Raw genomic sequence first — 19,462 nt, 5'->3', positions numbered from 1 at the left:
TTTGACACAATTATGTGTCTTGCAATTATCTCCAACAGTTCTGTTAGTTCTTTTATGGCACTTATTTGATGCTTATTGTGCATGTAATTTTTATCATCGCTTTACTAATTGGCAGAGTAGGTATTATTTTAGTTCATCTATTACTTTGACAAGTTTACGCGGCCAATTTATTTCTGTTGGTACTTTTGTCAACATATACTATCCACAATTTGTATGGATAGTCTATATTTAATCATACTATGTTCTAAATGTTTACACCTTGACCATCGAGTCTTTTATATATTTCTAGGCATAGATTGTTGACAACACCTGAAAATTTCCTCAGTGCTGTACTGTTCTACTATTATCAATCTTTTAGACTCTTTATGGTTGGCGGTTTGAGATGCATGGGCTATTTAGGCTTATTTAAGGTTAACACAGTTTTCATGTAATTTTTGACTAAGTGTTTTTAATTGTTTGCTGAATGGTTCAATAACATATTTTCTAATTTTGGTGATCCCTGTATCCATAGCATGTTTCTTTCTGGTTTCTGGTAAATTGGCAATTCATCACATGCTGCAGGCTCATCCCGAGTACTAGGTGGTGCCCTCTTTAAAATGTGTTTCACATGTTTGTTAAATTGTGTCTGGTGCCAACAGGTCCAAATATAAAGTTATAAAGTTGCCTGGAATCAACTGGATAAAACAAAGGTTTTCGGCTTGAATGGAGTTTCAACTGAGCTAGGACCACTTAAAAAAGTGTGTCTAGTTGAATTTTACACCAACCAGCTGGCACAATGCCATCCAAGAGATGATTACAAGGAATTGTTAACACTGGCACTCCTGTTCCTTGGTTCACTGGCAAACCCAGACATACACATCAACACTCCAGGTGCCTACCATGATGCTTGATGGATGGCCAAAGCGATATTCAGAGCGTATATCTTCATGATTCGTCACCAATTTAGTTTAACTTTGACAGAGTTAAAAAATCTCCGTTAAAAAGTCTCCGTCAATTTTGCACTTTTACTGCCTGCTTATACTTGAAGGCTGGTACCGCTGTCAGATCCCAGCCACATCTCCGTGAAATGACTTGGCATTACTCCAAGAACTTGTAGCATACAAAGGAATCAACCAACCTGTTGCTGAGGCAGCAATAAAAACTTTCCACAGATACCTGTGGCACCTCAGTGAGATTATGGTGGGTCTGGCTTTTTCTAACAGTTAGGTTCTAACTGCAGAAAAGGTTGAGATGGTTCTGGCGGTATAGCTATTGGGCTTAATTATGAAATGATACAATATATAATAACTGAAATAGCTGTGTATCAATTAAAATTTTACTTTTAATCAAAGACTTATAAAATAAGGTGCAAGTGCTCACAGACTAACATATACACAATAAAAGAGTGATCCACTCATACACTCCTTTTCTCCAGTTATCACACCCAACAACATCAGGTGTTCACATGACCTTTCACATGTATAAATGGTTACCCCACCTATACTCAAAGCAGGAAAATTTACCCAGAAAGGTCCTGCTCAGATACAATAATGGTCATGCAACAAAAAGCATCTAATGGTACACTTCAGTGACCATCTTATTTTAATACTAACTAGATAAGGGTCAATGTAAAAGATATGTTGAAAGATGCTTGTTAGATAGGAGAAAATATAAAGGTAACATATTTATTTACCCATAAAGCAGCACTTTGTAGTGTTAGAGTCTTCCCAAAATAAATAACCCTCTTTCATGGTTATGATACTAAAATTGTACACATACACCAAGGGCCAGGGACAGGACTCGCTTAATTTCTAACCCTATACCACATATCCCCAGTTTAAATAGACCTGGGAAAGAGAAAGGGAATATAAATGGAATGATCTCACCCATAAATCTTAAGGACTTCTATTATTCATTCTCATTGAGGTGAGCATTATCATAATACAAACCACCTTGACGCGTTTCTTCAAATTGAGTCTTCAGTGGGAACAGAGGTTCAAAAGTTTCCATTCAGGGGCAAAAGTTTCCTTAGTTTGCGCTGCTACAGTACATGGGAAGGTCCCTCTTTTAAATATCACGCGCTGCACCTGGATTGGTTGCAGCCTGTCACATGCTGCCATTCCAAACCTATGCTAAAACCACTTCCTCCTCCGTGGAACGCTGCCTCTTCCTAACACGCACGCGTCATTTCCGAGGTGTGTGGCTAAGACGCCCCTCCGGGTTTTCTATGACGTACTTCCGGGTTTGCGTGGAACGCATATTCAATGCGCTCCAAAGAGTGCTTGTCACACCCAGGTGTGCGGCAATGGGCCCAAACAAAAGCGCTCAGGTCCATAACCCTAGAACAACCCCTATTGCCAGGGAGATAGGCAGTCCCTGCGGACATATGCATTCCCCCGTAGCCTATGCGGGGCATCTTGTGGAACCCTTATGTAAACTCTATAAAGGAGCTCCACATGCCCTTTCTCAGCATGTACAGAGTCAAAAATCACATTAATCTTGTTTTTATGCTTAACCGAAAAGGACAAATACTAGCAGAGGCAATGCGAGACATAAAGGACCTGAGCACATACAAACAGGAGGAAAGAAGGAAAAAGGACCAATATCCCTCTTTTTGTCCCTAACTAACTTAATCCCTACCTACGTGGAGGTTGGCACCCTACCTTCCTACGCCAGTGGCGCCTCCAACTCAACGTCGGCTGTCCCACCTAAGCTGTTCCTCTCTTGAACCTTATGTGTTTATAAAGGGAGAAAAGGATAGTTGTTCATTCAAGCCAAGCGAAGTGCTGGTCCTTAGTTCAAAAATCCACCGGGTTTCTTTTTGCAATATAAGGGCATCCCAATCACCTCCTCTAATTGGTGGGGTAATTTTGTCAATTCCCATAAATGTGATTTTCTTGTGATCCCCCTTATGCATGGTATTGATGTGGCAGGCCCAGGGAGTATCCCGTTTGTTGATAATGTCTCTGATGTACTCTCCTATCCTTTTCTGAAACTCTCGCTTAGTTTTCCCTATATATTCAAATTGACATTGACATGTTGCTTTATATACAATCCCTTTTGTGCGACAGTTGATAAGGTGTCTAATCTCATAGACCACACCTGTTACATTTCCTGTAAAGTTTTACCCGAAGGTATGTGTAATTACCAAGGATGGAGGAGAAACCACTAGCTCCGTCTCCAGAGACCACCTAAAACGGTGCCCCGAGCAACTACAGAGTGCAGGAGAAGATCAAGATGACCTTGAACCCGCAGAGGACAAGGAAGAAACAATCAGCACAGTTCCCCGGTCCTGGACTCGGATAAACGATGCAATAGTGGTACCCGTCCTACACTTCCTTCAACCAACCCAGCAGGAGCCTACAGGAGAGCAGGAAGAATCAAAAGAACAAGCAGCCCCGGAGGCAGAAGAACCCATGCCAGCAGCCCAGGAGAGTCAACCCTCTGCTGACAGTGAGCCTGCCATGCCTGTAAACCCAGCTAGTAGCTGTACCCTAAATGCTAGTGGGGAAAGCCAGGTTAGATCACCACCAGACAGTGGGTTACGCAGGTCAACACGGAGCACTAGGGGTTTAATACCAGCTAGCTGGAGAATCTGAATGCAAAGTATATAGTAAATGTTTTATGTTTGTTACCTGGTTATTAATAGTGGTTTTCTAGTTTTCCTAGTACAATGGACTGACAGGTCATGGACACTGAATGGCCGGAACTGTCTTGTAGATAGTTGCACTTTGTGCCCTCTTGCGAAGATGGCCACAGAAGAAAAACCTGTCCGGCGTGGCCCCCTTGTGGCCCAAAGTAGGTAGCTCAGCCTTGTCGCCACGCCCAAGGCCAGGAACTTGGGGTTTATGGAGACAGGTCCCAGCACCGTTCAAAACTTCACCTTATTGGGTGATATGGACACCCGGTCACGGAAGCGCCGTGACCTTAAGGACAAAATGTACTTGTATATATGTTATGTTATTGTTTATACCCTGTATTTGTGTTTCCTAAAAATGTGTTTAGCCCGGAGTACTAAATTTTACTAGGGGGGAATGTGTCACCCCAGGCCTGGATGCCACAAATATTAAAGGCTGTGTCTGAGAGCAGGAGGGAGGTTCCCTGGTTAGGGACAATTAGCATGCAGCACCTCCTGTCCCAGGCCAGTAGGGGGAGCTGCCTGCCCTATAAAAGCTGGAACTGGGGCAGGGTTAGAGAGACCAGAACCCACTTCTGAAGTGACCAGAAGGGTTCTCAGAGAAGAGGGACAGGTCAGCAGCAGCTGACGAGTCCGTGAGGCAGAGGAGAAACTACAAGCCAGGGACAGAGGCAACGAGAGCCGGTCCTTGCAGAGAACTAATCTAACCGGACATTGGGGTCCGAGGCTGCCCCGGGTTATGAAGCCCAGCAGCAGAGAACCAACCCGCGAGGGATTTCAGGTCCCTTGGCCTAAGAAGCCTGGAGGCTCCGCCACACAGAGGGACCAGTACAGCGAGGAGAAAGCAAACAGGTACCCAAGGCCCGAGTCGCAAGCCATACAGGCGAGAAGTACACGGCCAGCTCAGGGACGTGGGCTATTACACCACGAAGAGGGGGATAATCAGAAAGAGCATGGAGAGAACGGTAGGCCTACACACTCACCCTGACCAGTGGGGCTCGCCCGAATGCTCTCAGACACCCAGGCCCATTCCTAACCGGTACTACTGTTGGGTCATTAATAATATCTACAATAAAGACCCAGGACTGTTTGAAACGGGCTCTGAACTTTTACTATCGCGACCGGCACTATCACCCCCAGCATGCATCTACACTGCCCTGAGGCTACACTCTTCCCGTGGGGAGTTGTCCTACCCCTGTGCTGCACACCAACACCAGCCTCAGTGGTCTGCCTCGCAGCGGCGGTTATCTCTGACCGCAATCCACGGGTGGCGTAGTCGGACATTCACAAATCTATAAATAGACTGCCACAGTATTTGGTCTGACCACCCTGAGCCAAGGGATTGGGTTGCCACTACTACCCCCAGCATCGTACAGAAGCCTGGTTTCGGGTACCCCACGGCCCAGGGGGCGAGTCAGCTTTGGCGTAGTCGGCAGGATTGTGACCAACCCGCCACAAACGGGTATTGCATGCCTGAGAAAGACTTTATACATACCTGAGTGAAGTTTCCCGCCATTCGGGGCCATTTCCCGCCATCCGGAGCAGTTTCCCGCCATTGGGTGCCATTTTCGGGACGCCGCGCGGGAAGAAGAGGGGCGTGGACGTCAAAACCGCGCGAGACCTGAGGCCCCGCCCTACGCTGAGGCGCTGCGCAAGGTCCTGGAAGGAGATCCAGCGGACGGCGACGTCATCTCCCAGAAGAGGATCGCCGGAAGGTAGGCCACGGTTAACTAGGGGGGAGGAAGATGTCAGACACGGAGGGACCCTCTACCACCAGCGTAGCCGCTGCAGCTGTGATGCCATTTTCCATGCCCTATATCCCCAGAGCGGCCTGGCTGCCACAGTATGCTGGCGAGTCGCATACCTTGGGTGACTTTAAAGAAAGGCTGTATAGCCTGTTCAAAGTTTATCCCCTGACAGAAGAACAGAAAGTAAGCATACTGATAGGGCAGTTAACTGGTGCGGCCCAGCGGGAGGTAAAGTCTTGGACAGCTGAGGAGAAAAGGACTGTAAAGGGGGTTCTGACCCATCTACGGGACACCTTTGATACCCGTACCTCAGTAGAAATCAAAATGAGGTTCTATGGATGTAAGCAGCGAGCTCAAGATAGCATCAGAGATTATGCCCTAAATTTACAGGAAGCTTTGGGGGCAATCAAGCAAGCTGACCCTGGCAGCATGCAGGATACAGATAAATTGTTGACTGACCAGTTCATAGAAGGTCTGCTGTCCAGTGCCTACAGAACCCAGCTGCGCCTCATGGCCCTACAGAACCCCGATTTGACTTTTGCACAGTTCAAAGATAGGGCCATCCGGGTGCTCCGAGAACCCGCACAGGGTGGCGCTGTAGCTTCCCGGCGTCCTGTCATCACTTACCACCAGGGGGCAGCGCCCTACCCCGCAGACCTTGTGGGGGCTGATGCGCAAGCCCTAAACCCATCCCAGCCTGCAAACCTGCACCATCAGGTCCAAGAACTAACAAGGAGTGTTGCTGCACTGACCAGGACCGTACAGTTGTTACAGATGGACCCGTTAGGACCAATCAAGTTGGCTTCCAGCCCGGAGGATGTCCCGTGGCGTCGACAGAGGAGGATTCCGTCGTTCAGAGGGAGGCCCACCGACCGTTACACGGAGAATGGACAGCCGATTTGCCGCCGTTGCAGCCAGTCGGCACACGTAGCCAGGTACTGTACTTTAAACGGGTCCAACCTGGGGCAGAGGGCCAACCCCCTGGCATAAGGTCATCAGGCCCGTCTAATTGGTGTGATAAGTACGTGGGGGGACGCCCAGTTTTACCCGTAGTGCTGGACGGTATCCCCATGAGTGCACTGCTGGACACCGGGTCACAAGTAACTACCATCCCCTATGTACTTTTTAAGCAGTATTGGAGTGACACTGACATAACCCGCTATCCAGACAATGACTTGAGCATCATCGCCAGCAATGGCCAACCCGTGCCGTAGGTGGGGTTCAGAGAGATGACCATTAAGATTGGTAAAGTTGAACTGCCGGCACAGGGAGTGATCATTGTGGACATTGACCGTCGAGAAAGTCACCCTAAAATAACCATGGGTACTAACGTGATTGAAAATTGTCTTTCAGAAGTAATTGTGATTTTGCAGCCGGTGGCGATGAATGCGAGCTCCAGCCAACAGAGGGTCCTCCAGAAAGAGGTAAGAGCCCTGATGAGACGGCAACAGGTAGAACTGTCAGGTGGTGAGATTGGTAGCGTGAGGATGAGCGACCCGTTCCCCATTGCCATGCCTCCCAAAAGTGAAATGATGATCTGGTGTCGGACTGCAATCGGGTTAAGAGGGAGAGACTACCAAGCCATGGTAGAACCCGTGTACTCAGACAGCAGGCCCACCATTTTGACAGCCCGGGGAGTGGTTGATGTCCGCCATGGAAGGGTGCCCGTCCAGATCTTAAACATTGGGGAAAGGGAAGTACACTTGCCCCGGTACGCTACACTAGCCAAATTGTATACTGTTGAACACAATGCTGTCAGGGCCGTGGAACCCTTGCCTCCATCTCCCTAGGCGGAGGGTAATGGCTCCCAGAAACCCCAGGAGGACTGGTGCCAGAAACTCCACGTGGGTGCTGACTCCACTCCCTTGCACCAAAAACAAGGAGTCTACCGAGTGGTTCAGGAGTACGAGAGAATCTTTAGTAAGCACCCGCAAGACTTCGGCAGAGTGAAAGGGGTAGAACACCACATCCCCACGGGGAGCCACCCACCAATAAAGGAGAGATACAGGCCTGTACCCCCCGCACACTATCAGAATGCAAAGGGCATGCTGAGAGAAATGAAAGAAGCCGGGGTCATTAGAGACAGCTGTAGCCCCTGGGCAGCCCCCTTGGTTATGTTAAAAAAGAAAGACGGTACCATGAGAATGTGCGTGGACTATAGACAGGTCAATCGTATCACCCATAAAGACGCATACCCGTTACCTAGAATAGAGGAGTCCTTAGCAGCCCTAAAATCAGCTAATTTCTTCTCTACTTCGGAAATTACTAGCGGGTACTGGCAGGTTCCTGTGGCAGAGGCTGACAAGGAGAAGACCGCCTTCACCACCCCGATGGGATTAAGTGAATTCAACTGTATGCCATTCGGGCTCTGCAACGCACCCGGGACCTTCCAGAGGCTGATGGAATGCTGTCTAGGGCACCGAAACTTTGAGACGGTCCTACTTTACCTGGACAACGTGATTGTATATTCGAAAACCTACGAGGACCATCTAAAACACCTGGCAGAGGTGTTCTAAGCCCTGGCAGCCTATGGCCTGAAAGTGAAACCCTCAAAGTGTCACCTGTTGAAACCAAAGGTACAGTACCTAGGACACGAGGTGAGTGCAGAGGGAGTAGCCCCCGACACCGACAAGGTTACAGTAATCAAGAACTGGCCAAGCCCCTCTAACATCAAAGAAGTGAGGCAATTCCTTGGGTTGGTAGGCTACTACCGAAGGTTCATCACCGGGTTCACAAATATGGCAGCTCCTATGCAGGACCTCCTGATAGGACAATCTAAGACCAGAAGCCAAAAGCCACCCTTCAAGTGGGACAAGCCGGAAGAGGAGTCCTTCCGCCAGTTGAAGATGGCCCTCACGGGGGATGAGATCCTGGCCTACCCCGATTATGGCCAGCCTTTTATCCTCCACACGGACGCCAGTAATGTGGGGCTGGGAGCCGTACTGTCACAGAACCAACAAGGCAGAGAAAGGGTGATCGCGTACGCCAGCCGGAAGCTGAGGCCCACTGAAAGAAACCCGGAGAATTACAGATCCTTCAAGCTAGAATTCTTGGCAGTGGTGTGGGCCGTCACAGAACGGTTTAAACATTACCTGGCCTCCGCAAAGTTCACTGTGTACATTGACAACAACCCGTTGACACACCTGGACATTGAAAGACTAGGTGCCCTAGAACAGCGGTGGATGGCCCGGCTATCAAATTATGACTTCACAATCAAATACCGGGCAGGCAGAACCAATGCCAATGCAGACGCCCTATCAAGAATTCCCCACCTACCCGAAGGAGAAGAGGACTCGGAAGAGCTGGAGGAAGTAGAGCTCCCTGCGTTCCACCGGTATGGGGCCACTCAGTATTCTCACCGGGTAAGAGACAAAGACCTAACCACCATCATGTTCAACCCCTTACCCCACCACGGCTGGGCTGAAACGCAAGATAGTGACCCTGCAATTCGCCTGGTGAAAGACCTGTTAACCCAGGCAGACGCTAGTCCTGGTCCGGACGCTCCAGAGGAAGCCAAGCAGTTATGGAAGGAGAAAAGCAGGCAATTCCTCTACGAGGGTAAGCTGTGCAGAAGGCTTGTCAACCACCGGACGCACAAGCTGACCTGGCAGGTAGTGGTCTCAAGACGAGATGCAGCAATGGTCCTGGAGGCCTACCACGACAGAGCGGGACACTTCGGGTGGAAGAAACTGGAGTTCCTACTGAGAGAGCGGTTATTCTGGATCGGTATGAGAGGGGCCATAGAGAAGTGGTGCAGGGACTGCGGCCCATGTAACCTTAGAAGGAAGGACTGTACCAGCCAGAAGACACCCTTGAGGCCCATCGTCACCAGGCAGCCTCTTGAGCTGGTAGCTCTGGACCATGTGAAATTGGCTCCAAGCCGGTCAGGCTACGTCTATGCCCTGACAATAGTGGATCACTATTCCCGGTTCCTGGTGGTGGTTCCTGTTAAAGACTTGACAGCCCAAACAGCGGCCAGAGCCTTCCAACAACACTTCTGCCGTCCACACGGGTATCCGGAACAGGTCTTGACAGATTAAGGTCCAGCGTTTGAGGCTGAAGTCTTCCAGGAGTTCTGCAACCTCTACGGCTGTAAGAAGATTCGGACAACGCCTTACCACCCGCAAACCAACGGGCTGTGTGAGAAAATGAATAATATCATCATTGATCTCCTCAAGACGTTGCCCCTGGAAGAACGCAGCCTGTGGCCGGAGAAGCTGCCAGACCTGATAGACTTATACAACCATATCCCGGTGAATGCTACAAATTGCACCCCGGCTAACCTGATGCGAGCAAGACCAGGTAAGCTGCCTATGGACCTGGAGATGGGAGTCCTGACACCCGAGGACACCTCCCCAGATGCGGACTGGATGCGGAACGGTGGCTACAGTACAAGAAGGTACAGGAGAGTGTGGAGAGGAGTCTGGCTCAAGCGAGAGAAAAGCAAGAGAGGCTCTTCAACCAACACGCCCCTGCTGGTCCCCTGGAACCTGGAGAGCAGGTCCTGAAGCGGAAGAGAAGGCTTCACAAGCTAGATGACCAGTGGGAGAGCGACCCGTACACAGTACTGCAGTCCAACCACAACAACCCGAAGGTATGTGTAATTACCAAGGATGGAGGAGAAACCACTAGCACCGTCTCCAGAGACCACCTAAAACGGTGCCCCGAGCAACTACAGAGTGCAGGAGAAGATCAAGATGACCTTGAACCCGCAGAGGATAAGGAAGAAATGATCAGCACAGTTCTTGGAGAGTTTCCCCGGTCCTGGACTCGGATAAACGATGCAATAGTGGTACCCATCCTACACTTCTTTCAGCCAACCCAGCAGGAGCCTACAGGAGAGCAGGAAGAATCAAAAAAACAAGCAGCCCGGAGGCAGAAGAACCCATGCCAGTAGCCCAAGAGAGTCAACCCTCTGCTGACAGTGAGCCTGCCATGCCTGTAAACCCAGCTAGTAGCTGTACCCTAAATGCTAGTGGGGAAAGCCAGGTTAGATCACCACCAGACAGTGGGTTACACAGGTCAACCCGGAGAACTAGGGGTCAAATACCAGCTCGCTGGAGAATCTGAATGCAAAGTATATAGTAAATGTTTTATGTTTGTTACCTGGTTATTAATAGTGGTTTTCTAGTTTTCCTAGTACAATGGACTGACAGGTCATGGACACTGAATGGCCGGAACTGTCTTGTAGATAGTTGCACTTTGTGCCCTCTTGCGAAGATGGCCACAGAAGAAAAACCTGTCCGGCGTGGCCCCCTTGTGGCCCAAAGTAGGTAGCTCAGTCTTGTCGCCACGCCCAAGGCTAGGAACTTGGGGTTTATGGAGACAGGTCCCTGCACCGTTCAAAACTTCACCTTATTGGGTGATATGGACACCCGGTCACGGAAGCGCCGTGACCTTAAGGACAAAATGTACTTGTATATATGTTATGTTATTGTTTATACCCTGTATTTGTGTTCCCTAAAAATGTGTTTAGCCCGGAGTACTAAATTTTACTAGGGGGGAATGTGTCACCCCAGGCCTGGATGCCACAAATATTAAAGGCTGTGTCTGAGAGCAGGAGGGAGGTTCCCTGGTTAGGGACAATTAGCATGCAGCACCTCCTGTCCCAGGCCAGTAGGGGGAGCTGACTGCCCTATAAAAGCTGGAACTGGGGCAGGGTTAGAGAGACCAGAACCCATTTCTGAAATGACCAGAAGGGTTCTCAGAGAAGAGGGACAGGTCAGCAGCAGCTGAGGAGTCCGTGAGGCAGAGGAGAAACTGCAAGCCAAGGACAGAGGCGACGAGAGCCGGTCCTGGCAGAGAACTAATCTAACCGGACATTGGGGTCCGAGGCTGCCCCGGGTTATCAAGCCCAGCAGCAGAGAACCAACCCGCGAGGGATTTCAGGTCCCTTGGCCTAAGAAGCCTGGAGGCTCCGCCACACAGAGGGACCAGTACAGCGAGGAGAAAGCAAACAGGTACCCAAGGCCCGAGTCGCAAGCCATACAGGTGAGAAGTACACGGCCAGCTCAGGGACGTGGGCTATTACACCATGAAGAGGGGGATAGTCAGAAAGAGCATAGAGAGAACGGTAGGCCTACACACTCACCCTGACCAGAGGGGCTCGCCCGAATGCTCTCAGACACCCAGGCCCATTCCTAACCGGTACTACTGTTGGGTCATTAATAATATCTACAATAAAGACCCAGGACTGTTTGAAATGGGCTCTGAACTTTTACTATCGCGACCGGCACTATCACCCCCAGCATCCATCTACACTGCCCTGAGGCTACACTCTTCCCGTGGGGAGTTGTCCTATCCCTGTGCTGCACACCAACACCAGCCTCAGTGGTCTGCCTCGCAGCGGCGGTTATCTCTGACCGCAATCCACGGGTGGCGTAGTCGGACATTCACAAATCTATAAATAGACTGCCACAGTATTTGATCTGACCACCCTGAGCCACGGGATCGGGTTGCCACTACTACCCCCAGCATCGTACAGAAGCCCGGTTCCGGGTACCACACGTCCCAGGGGGCGAGTCATATACAGTATATGTATATATATATATATATATATATATATATATATATATACACTCCCTGACATGTCGGTTATCCAAGTTATGTAAATGAAAGCTTATAACCTGACGTTAAATTCATCCATTGGTTTTATAAATTATTCTTTTGAAAGCTGAAACCCTCCCAAATTTGGTTTAGGTTAAGAAAATAAATTGGCATCAATGCTGAAATATTGATCATTTAATGAACACAGAATGGTCAGATTTTGGCAAGACAAAAGTTTTGTTACCCACAGAAAGTAAAGTGATATTCAAACAAATAATTATCTTAAAATACAATTATATGTTGCATAACATTGGTGAATGAAGTTGTGGTGCTATTAGAATCATATTTAATATTTTGTGACTTCCATGAGCTTGAAGGACTGCATCCATGCGGTTCAACAATGATTCATACAATTTTTTAATGAAGTCATCAGGAATAGCAAAGAATGCAGTCTTACATGCCTCCCAGAGTTCATCTAAATTATTTGGTTTTATCTTCCAAGCTTCCTCTTTCATCCTACCCCAAACATGTTCAATGATGTTCATGTCTGGTGACTGTGCTGGCCAGTCCTTGAGCACCTTCATCTTTTTTGCCTGGAGGAACTTTGTTGTAGAGATGGATGGATGAGATGGAGCACCATCCTGCCAGCAGAATTTGACCCCTTTTATGATTTGGAACGTAAGAGGTAGCTAATACTTCTTGATATTTTAGGCTATTGATATTGCCTTCCACCTTGCAAATGTTTCGCACACCCCCATACTGAATGTAACCCAGACCATTATCTTTCCACCACCAAATTTAACTGTTTTCTGGGTGTATTTTGGTTCCATACGGGCTCCAGTAGGTCTCCTGCAGTATTTGCGGCGGCTGTGATGTAATTCTACTGAAGATTCATCAGAGAAATCCACCTTCTGCCACTTTTCCAGCGTCCATCTGTTTAGCAGGCTGTGGGACTTTGCAAATACTACACGTTTTTTTATTTGCCTTTTGTTTAGTGCTGGCTTCTGGGCACTGATTCGACCATGGAGGCCATTTCGAGACAGAATCCTACAAACTGTTCTAGTTGACACAAGGACTTGAGGTGACCAGGCCTGTTGGAGCTCTACTGCAGTGGAAGAGGGGCTTGCTTTGGATTTTCTAACCAACAAACGTTCCTCCTGAGCAGTTGTCTTGCGGGGTCTGCCGGACCTGGGCTTGTCAAACACATCTCCAGTCTCTTCAAATCTATTTTTAATTCTTTGTACTCGACGCTGAGACACATTAAAGGTACCAGCCACCTCTGCAGTGGATCTGGTCTTCAGCCTCTTGATAATCAAGGCTTTGGTAGCAGGGTGGATATTTGGCATGTTGTCAGAGCTCAAGTTGCAGTTCAAGTGAACGTCTGGGGTGCTGGGTTTCTTTTTATACACACCCACTAATTAATCGATCGTTTACTGAGCACTGGTGAGGATGTAAACTAGGATTGTGTGCATTATATGACCAGGCGACAAAACTTTTGTCTTGCCAAAATCTGACCATTCTGTGTTCATTAAATGATCAATATTTCAGCATTGATGCCAATTTATTTTCTTAACCTAAACCAAATTTGGGAGGGTTTCAGCTTTCAAAAGAGTAATTTATAAAACCAATGGATGAATTTAACGTCAGGTTATAAGTTTTTATTTACATAACATGGATAAGCGACATAACTTCTTTCAGGGACTGTATATTAGAGCATAAGGGGGATCACAAGAAAATCACATTTATGGGAATTGACAAAATTACCCCACCAATTAGAGGAGGTGATTGGGATGCCCTTATATTGCAAAAAGAAACCCGGTGGATTTTTGAACTAAGGACCAGCACTTCGCTTGGCTTGAATGAACAACTATCCTTTTCTCCCTTTATAAACACATAAGGGTCAAGAGAGGGATAGCTTAGGTAGGGACAGCCGACGTTGAGTTGGAGGCGCCACTGGCAGAGGATGGTAGGGTGCCAACCTCCACGTAGGTAGGGATTAAGTTACTTAGGGACAAAAAGAGGGATATTGCCCATTGGTCCTTTTTCCTTCTTTCCTCCTGTTTGTATGTGCTCAGGTCCTTTATGTCTCGCACTACCAAAAGGAACTGGCTACTCAATTATTATTGGGTTATGTGTTTAATAAATTTTCCCCTTCTTACTCTTTCATCTCATGTTCTTGTGGTGATCTAAATTTCTCAAATGAAAAACTTTAAAATACCAGTGACTATCACCTCTCTTCATTTAATGGATTTATTGTTTAATCAGAGGTATTGCTTCTGCTAGTTCGGTCAAGCATAAAAACAAGATTAATGTAATTTTTGACTCTGTACATGCTGAGAAAGGGCATGTGGAGCTCCTTTATAGAGTTTACATAAGGGTTCCACAAGATGCCCCGCATAGGCTACGGGGGAATGCATATGTCCGCAGGGACTGCCTATCTCCCTGGCAATAGGGGTTGTTCTAGAGCAGGGGTGGGCAATTAATTTTCCCAAGGGGCCACATGAGAAACTGGCACTGCTTTTGAGGGCCGAACCAGTCGGCTGAACTTAAAGGGGTGGTCCGAAACCAAAGGTGAATTTCATACTAAACATTTATCTAAATAATGTAATTTTCTAATCGCCTTTTTTTATATACTTCAATTGAAAATTCCCTAATATACCCTCTCCAGTCTGACTTCCAGTCTTTTTTTTTTAACCTCCAATGGCATTTTGTTTGGAATACTCACACAGGACGTCATAAGGTGGTAGAAGCTGTGGTCACTTCCGCAGCTTCTGCCCCCTCCATGAAATGAAGTGGCATCAATTATGTCTGTTTCAGAGGTTGGGCTAGTCCCTGCTCTACTGATAATGCATCGGTTATAAATTATGACCTATGGACAGTATGAGCTCCCGGCACTATATTCCTTTGAATGAACAGTGACAGTGCACTCCCTTGCTGGCTCTAAAGAGAAGTGATGAGCCAGCAAGAGAGTGCGCTGTCAGTGGAAATTGTAAGGACACCACGCAGCAAGCAGGGACTAACCCAGACTCCGAAACAGAGGTCACTGATGGTGCTTCGTTTAAATGTGAGGAAAGCAGCGTCAGTGATCGCATCCTTTTCCCCTTGATGACGTCCCATGTGAGTATCCCAAAATGCACTGGAATTCTCAACAAAACATCATTGGATGAGAAAAAACAAACAAGAAGTTAGAGTAGAGAGGAAACGGTAGGGAATTTTTAATTGAACTGTACTAGATAAGTGATTGGATTGAATTAAATAGACATTTAGTATGAAATTTACCTTCTGTTTTAGGCCGCCCCTTTAATTCTGCTCAATATTAATTTTATCGCTTTATAAAAAGAAGGTGATTATATGATTACGTTTACACGAGCGATGTCATGATTGTCATCCAGAAAGGCAGACTATTTTTATCATCTGTATTGTGATCCATTTTTATATATCAGAAGTGAATAAAATGTACAAAAACAAATACAGTTTCGTATGATTGTAATCGAAATGTATCTGTAAAAATCAGATGCCATACAGATGATTAATATGTGATTCAATTTTTTTTTTGCAAACTCTGACTTCAATAAGTGAGTGTTATCCGATACACAGAAGAAACTGGTGTGTGCTGTGATCTTTTTCACACGGATATTTGGTCTGTGTTAGGCCACGGCCCCACTATCAGTATTCAGTCAGTATTTTTTCTCAGGAGTGGGTGATAAATGCAGAACTGGTGACTTGTTTCTATTATATCTTCTATTATTCTCTGATTGTTCCTCACCTGGTTTTGGCTCCCACTCCTGAGAAAAAAATTCTGCCAAATACTGATAGTGGGGCCATGGACTTAAACTGTAATCTGAATAGCTCAATTGCAAAGCATTGCTACTAGTCCTGTCCGTGTGAAGTCAGGTTTATTTTATTTTTTTCACGAAAAGCACTAGGACCGAAAATACAGTTGTGTGAACACACCCTGATAATACTTGCTACAATAAAGTTTATCATAGCAAGCATTGGCAATTGATCAATCAATACATAAATTGGGAGCATGTGGAAAAAAAAAGTTGTTTGCCCACCCCTGTTCCACATGCATAGATCCACATCACATGTGGGGCAGGAGGTAACAGGCAGGTGGGGGGGATCTTTATTAAAGTCTATGGCTGTGATAACTCACAGATCACAGCAGGGAGCATTGTGAGGAGCTTAACACTTACCTCACCTGCACAGGACATAGAACACAGCGCAATAACTCAAAAGCTCAGTGTAAAGGGTGAGGTAAGGGTTAACCCTCACGCAAAGGTGGAGAGGCAGCAGAGTATGTGGGGTGCAGTTTGGGGAGCACATAGAATATCCCAGGTGAGGAGGGGCACTTCACTGTTGGAGTCATTCACTAGGAATGCAAATGTTCTCTCCGATCAGTCTGAGCTGCCAGGGGAAGACTCAGTAAGCTGCAGATAATTAGCTGCTCTCACTGAGTGTAAACTGCGGTCCGAGAAAGGAGGCAGTGCTGTGCTGTGAACTGATCAGCACAGTAGACACAATGTCAGCTCCTAGCTGTTATTTTACACCATGGGGCTCAACTTAGATGTCACTTGCCCACTATGTGCAGCAGATGGGTGTAGTAGTCCAAGTTTCCCTCTTCTTGAACACTCCTGACCTGAAGACATTACAGTAGCTCTGCTCTGCAAGCAAGGAACTGAGCATCCCCACATCCACCAATGAGAAGATGGCATCCACAGGGGGGCGGAGCTACAATCAGAATGCTGAGTCTGAGTAAGATAATAGCTCAGGCTTTCTCCTGCGTCTGGCTGACTGTGTCAGCGGGCCACACAGAAGCGCTCAAAGGGCCGGATGTGGCCCGCGGGCCACAGTTTGCCCAGGTCTGTTCTAGAGCTATGGACCTGAGCGCTTTTGTTTGGGCCCATTGCCGCACACCTGGGTGTGACAAGCACTCTTTGGAGCACATTCCATTTAGATTCCCTTTCTCTTTCCCAGGTCTATTTAAACTGGGGATATGTGGTATAGGGTTAGAAATTAAGCGAGTCCTGTCCCTGGCCCTTGGTGTATGTGTACAATTTAAGTATCATAACCATGAAAGAGGGTTATTTATTTTGGGAAGACTCTAACACTACAAATTGCTGCTTTATGGGTTAATAAATATGTTACCTTTATATTTTCTCCTATCCAACAAGCATCTTTCAACATATCTTTTACATTGATCCTTATCTAGTTAGTATTAAAATAAGATGGTCACTGAAGTGTACCATTAGATGCTGTTCGTTGCATGACCATTATTGTATCTGAGCAGGACCTTTCTGGGTAAATTTTCCTGCTTTGAGTATAGGTGGGGTAACCAGTTATACATGTGAAAGGTCATGTGAACACCTGATGTTGTTGGGTGTGATAACTGGAGTAAAGGAGTGTATGAGTGGATCACTCTTTTATTGTGTATATGTTAGTCTGTGAGCACTTGCACCTTATTTTATAAGTCTTTGATTAAAAGTTAAATTTTAATTGATACACAGCTATTTCAGTGAGATGGTTCTGGCTCTGCAGAAGGAAGGCAACGATGTCTGCTCAACTCGCGTGCAGCCTGCCGAAGACCTTGTGTCACACAAGAAGCTTCATCACTTCATGTCGTCTAACACAAAAAAACCTGTTTGTTGCACTGGAAATAAACCAAGATTTTCTTCATCAAGATCCTTGTCTATGGCACACTAATGCAAGTTACATTGATGCATCCTCAAGTCGCTGGATGGAAAATCATGAATGATGCCGCTGAACGCTCCATTGCACTCATGAGTACATTCAACTCATCACTGAGCACTCACGAAGACCAGAAACAGTTTATTATCCAGTGTGTGGAAAAGCATCACCATGACATGACTATCCTGAAGCAAATAAAGGGTGTTTCATTAAAAAAAAAAAAAAGAGTGAAACTACTGTAAAGTTGTACATTTACTTTGCTGCAAGACATTACAAATAATTGCAACATTGTTTACTGGTAACTCAATCATCACAAAACTAACAATGTTACGAAATTTTGTGTATGTTACAATCACACCAAAATGGAATTATACCCAGGGGTGAGACCTAAAAATTGGCACAAAAATTTCCTGGTGCCTGTACTCAGCTACTTTCATTTCTCCACATTGCAAGGACATTTTTTATTGAATAGACAAAGCATTTCGAAAGCACAGTTCCCTTTTCAAAAGGGAACCCGTCAAGTAGAAAATGCCGTCCGATCTGGAGATTTTTATAGAAATGTAGCGGAGCCAATTGATATATACTATAAAAAAAATATTTTCCTTACTTTATATAACTTAATATATTGCTCTGAACCCCTGTTCTTTCTATGCATACAAGTCCAGTGAAAGGCTCAATTAGAGCCGGCCCTAGAGCGGTGCAGACAGATAGTGGTCATTCAGTAAGTAGGACCGTCCCCACTGGACTCCTAAACCTCTGCTCTTTCTATGCTTAGCGCAATATATTAAGAGTTATACTGAATAATTACCCACAAAATCACATAATCCGCTCTTCTCCTATTGATACAATACTGTCTGTTGATCATACAACTTTCTAAAAATGATGCATTTCACTTAGACATGGAAAAAAACGCCCCAACATTCTGGACAGCAGTTACATAAATGTGCATGCTATATAGCAACTCACCCAACATGTTCAGGGTTCCTATTGTGTTGGTTTTTAATGTCTTGATTGGATTATACATGTAATTAGGAGGAGAAGCAGGAGAGGCTAAATGGTAAATTTGGGCCACTGTGAAGAAAAAGAAAAACCACCACCACATGTAACAGTGAACTTTAATTGCAATTTATTTCTAAAATGACTTATTCCTGAAAAATTATTATTATTATTATTACCTATCCAATTAATATCAGTTTCAATTGTTCCTCATGTAACTTAAGGGAATGTGTCAGTAGATTTTTGCCATCCATTTAATCTGACAGCAGCATAATGTAGAGGCAGAGATCCCAATTCCAGTGATGTGTCACTTACTGGCTAATGCTGGTTGTTTCAATAGTAAAAAAAAAAATAAATTCAACGGTTTATCAGCTGGAGATCATTACTAGATGACTAGGCGTCTCACGCCACGTGGTTCATTTGCGCTGTGTAATCCAACCACTGGTTGGCAGCTTTCTGCCTATGCACAATGTACACAAAAGCTGCCAATCAATGGTGTGGGTGGAGTCATATAGACTCAGCATTCAGGCAACTGCTAGACCGGCAGCAAAGAAAACTACACCAAGCAGACCACTAAGTGACATCACTGGAATCAGGATCTCTGCTCCTACATCATGCTGCACTACAAAAACATAGCAAACACCTGCTGAAAGACTCCCTTTAATAATTCTCAAATTGATTTTCCACAGAATATTTGCCCTGGAACCTGAACGTGGTCGCTAATGAAGCAGTTTTGTGTGATGAAATGCAAGGATATCCCAAATCAAGGCGTGGGCTGAGGCAGAGCAACAGTACCGACCCCCGAGCTGCATCTTCTACCAACATCAAATGTTGTAATATTTAAAACTCAGATGACATATGGAGGTGG

At 46.2% G+C, this 19,462-nt stretch overlaps 1 pseudogene; it reads right to left on the bottom strand.

Annotated features, from left to right (window-relative positions):
- The window catches only part of LOC141203879 (UDP-glucuronic acid decarboxylase 1-like), a 1,228,705-nt pseudogene that overhangs the window by 121,884 nt on the left and 1,087,359 nt on the right, over window positions 1-19,462 (bottom strand).

Source organism: Phyllobates terribilis, unplaced genomic scaffold (genome assembly GCF_046119375.1).
Source record: "Phyllobates terribilis strain yellow unplaced genomic scaffold, ASM4611937v1 Scaffold_125__1_contigs__length_5108534, whole genome shotgun sequence".
NCBI lineage: Eukaryota > Metazoa > Chordata > Amphibia > Anura > Dendrobatidae > Phyllobates > Phyllobates terribilis.
This window is presented reverse-complemented; position numbering and strand designations above follow the sequence as displayed.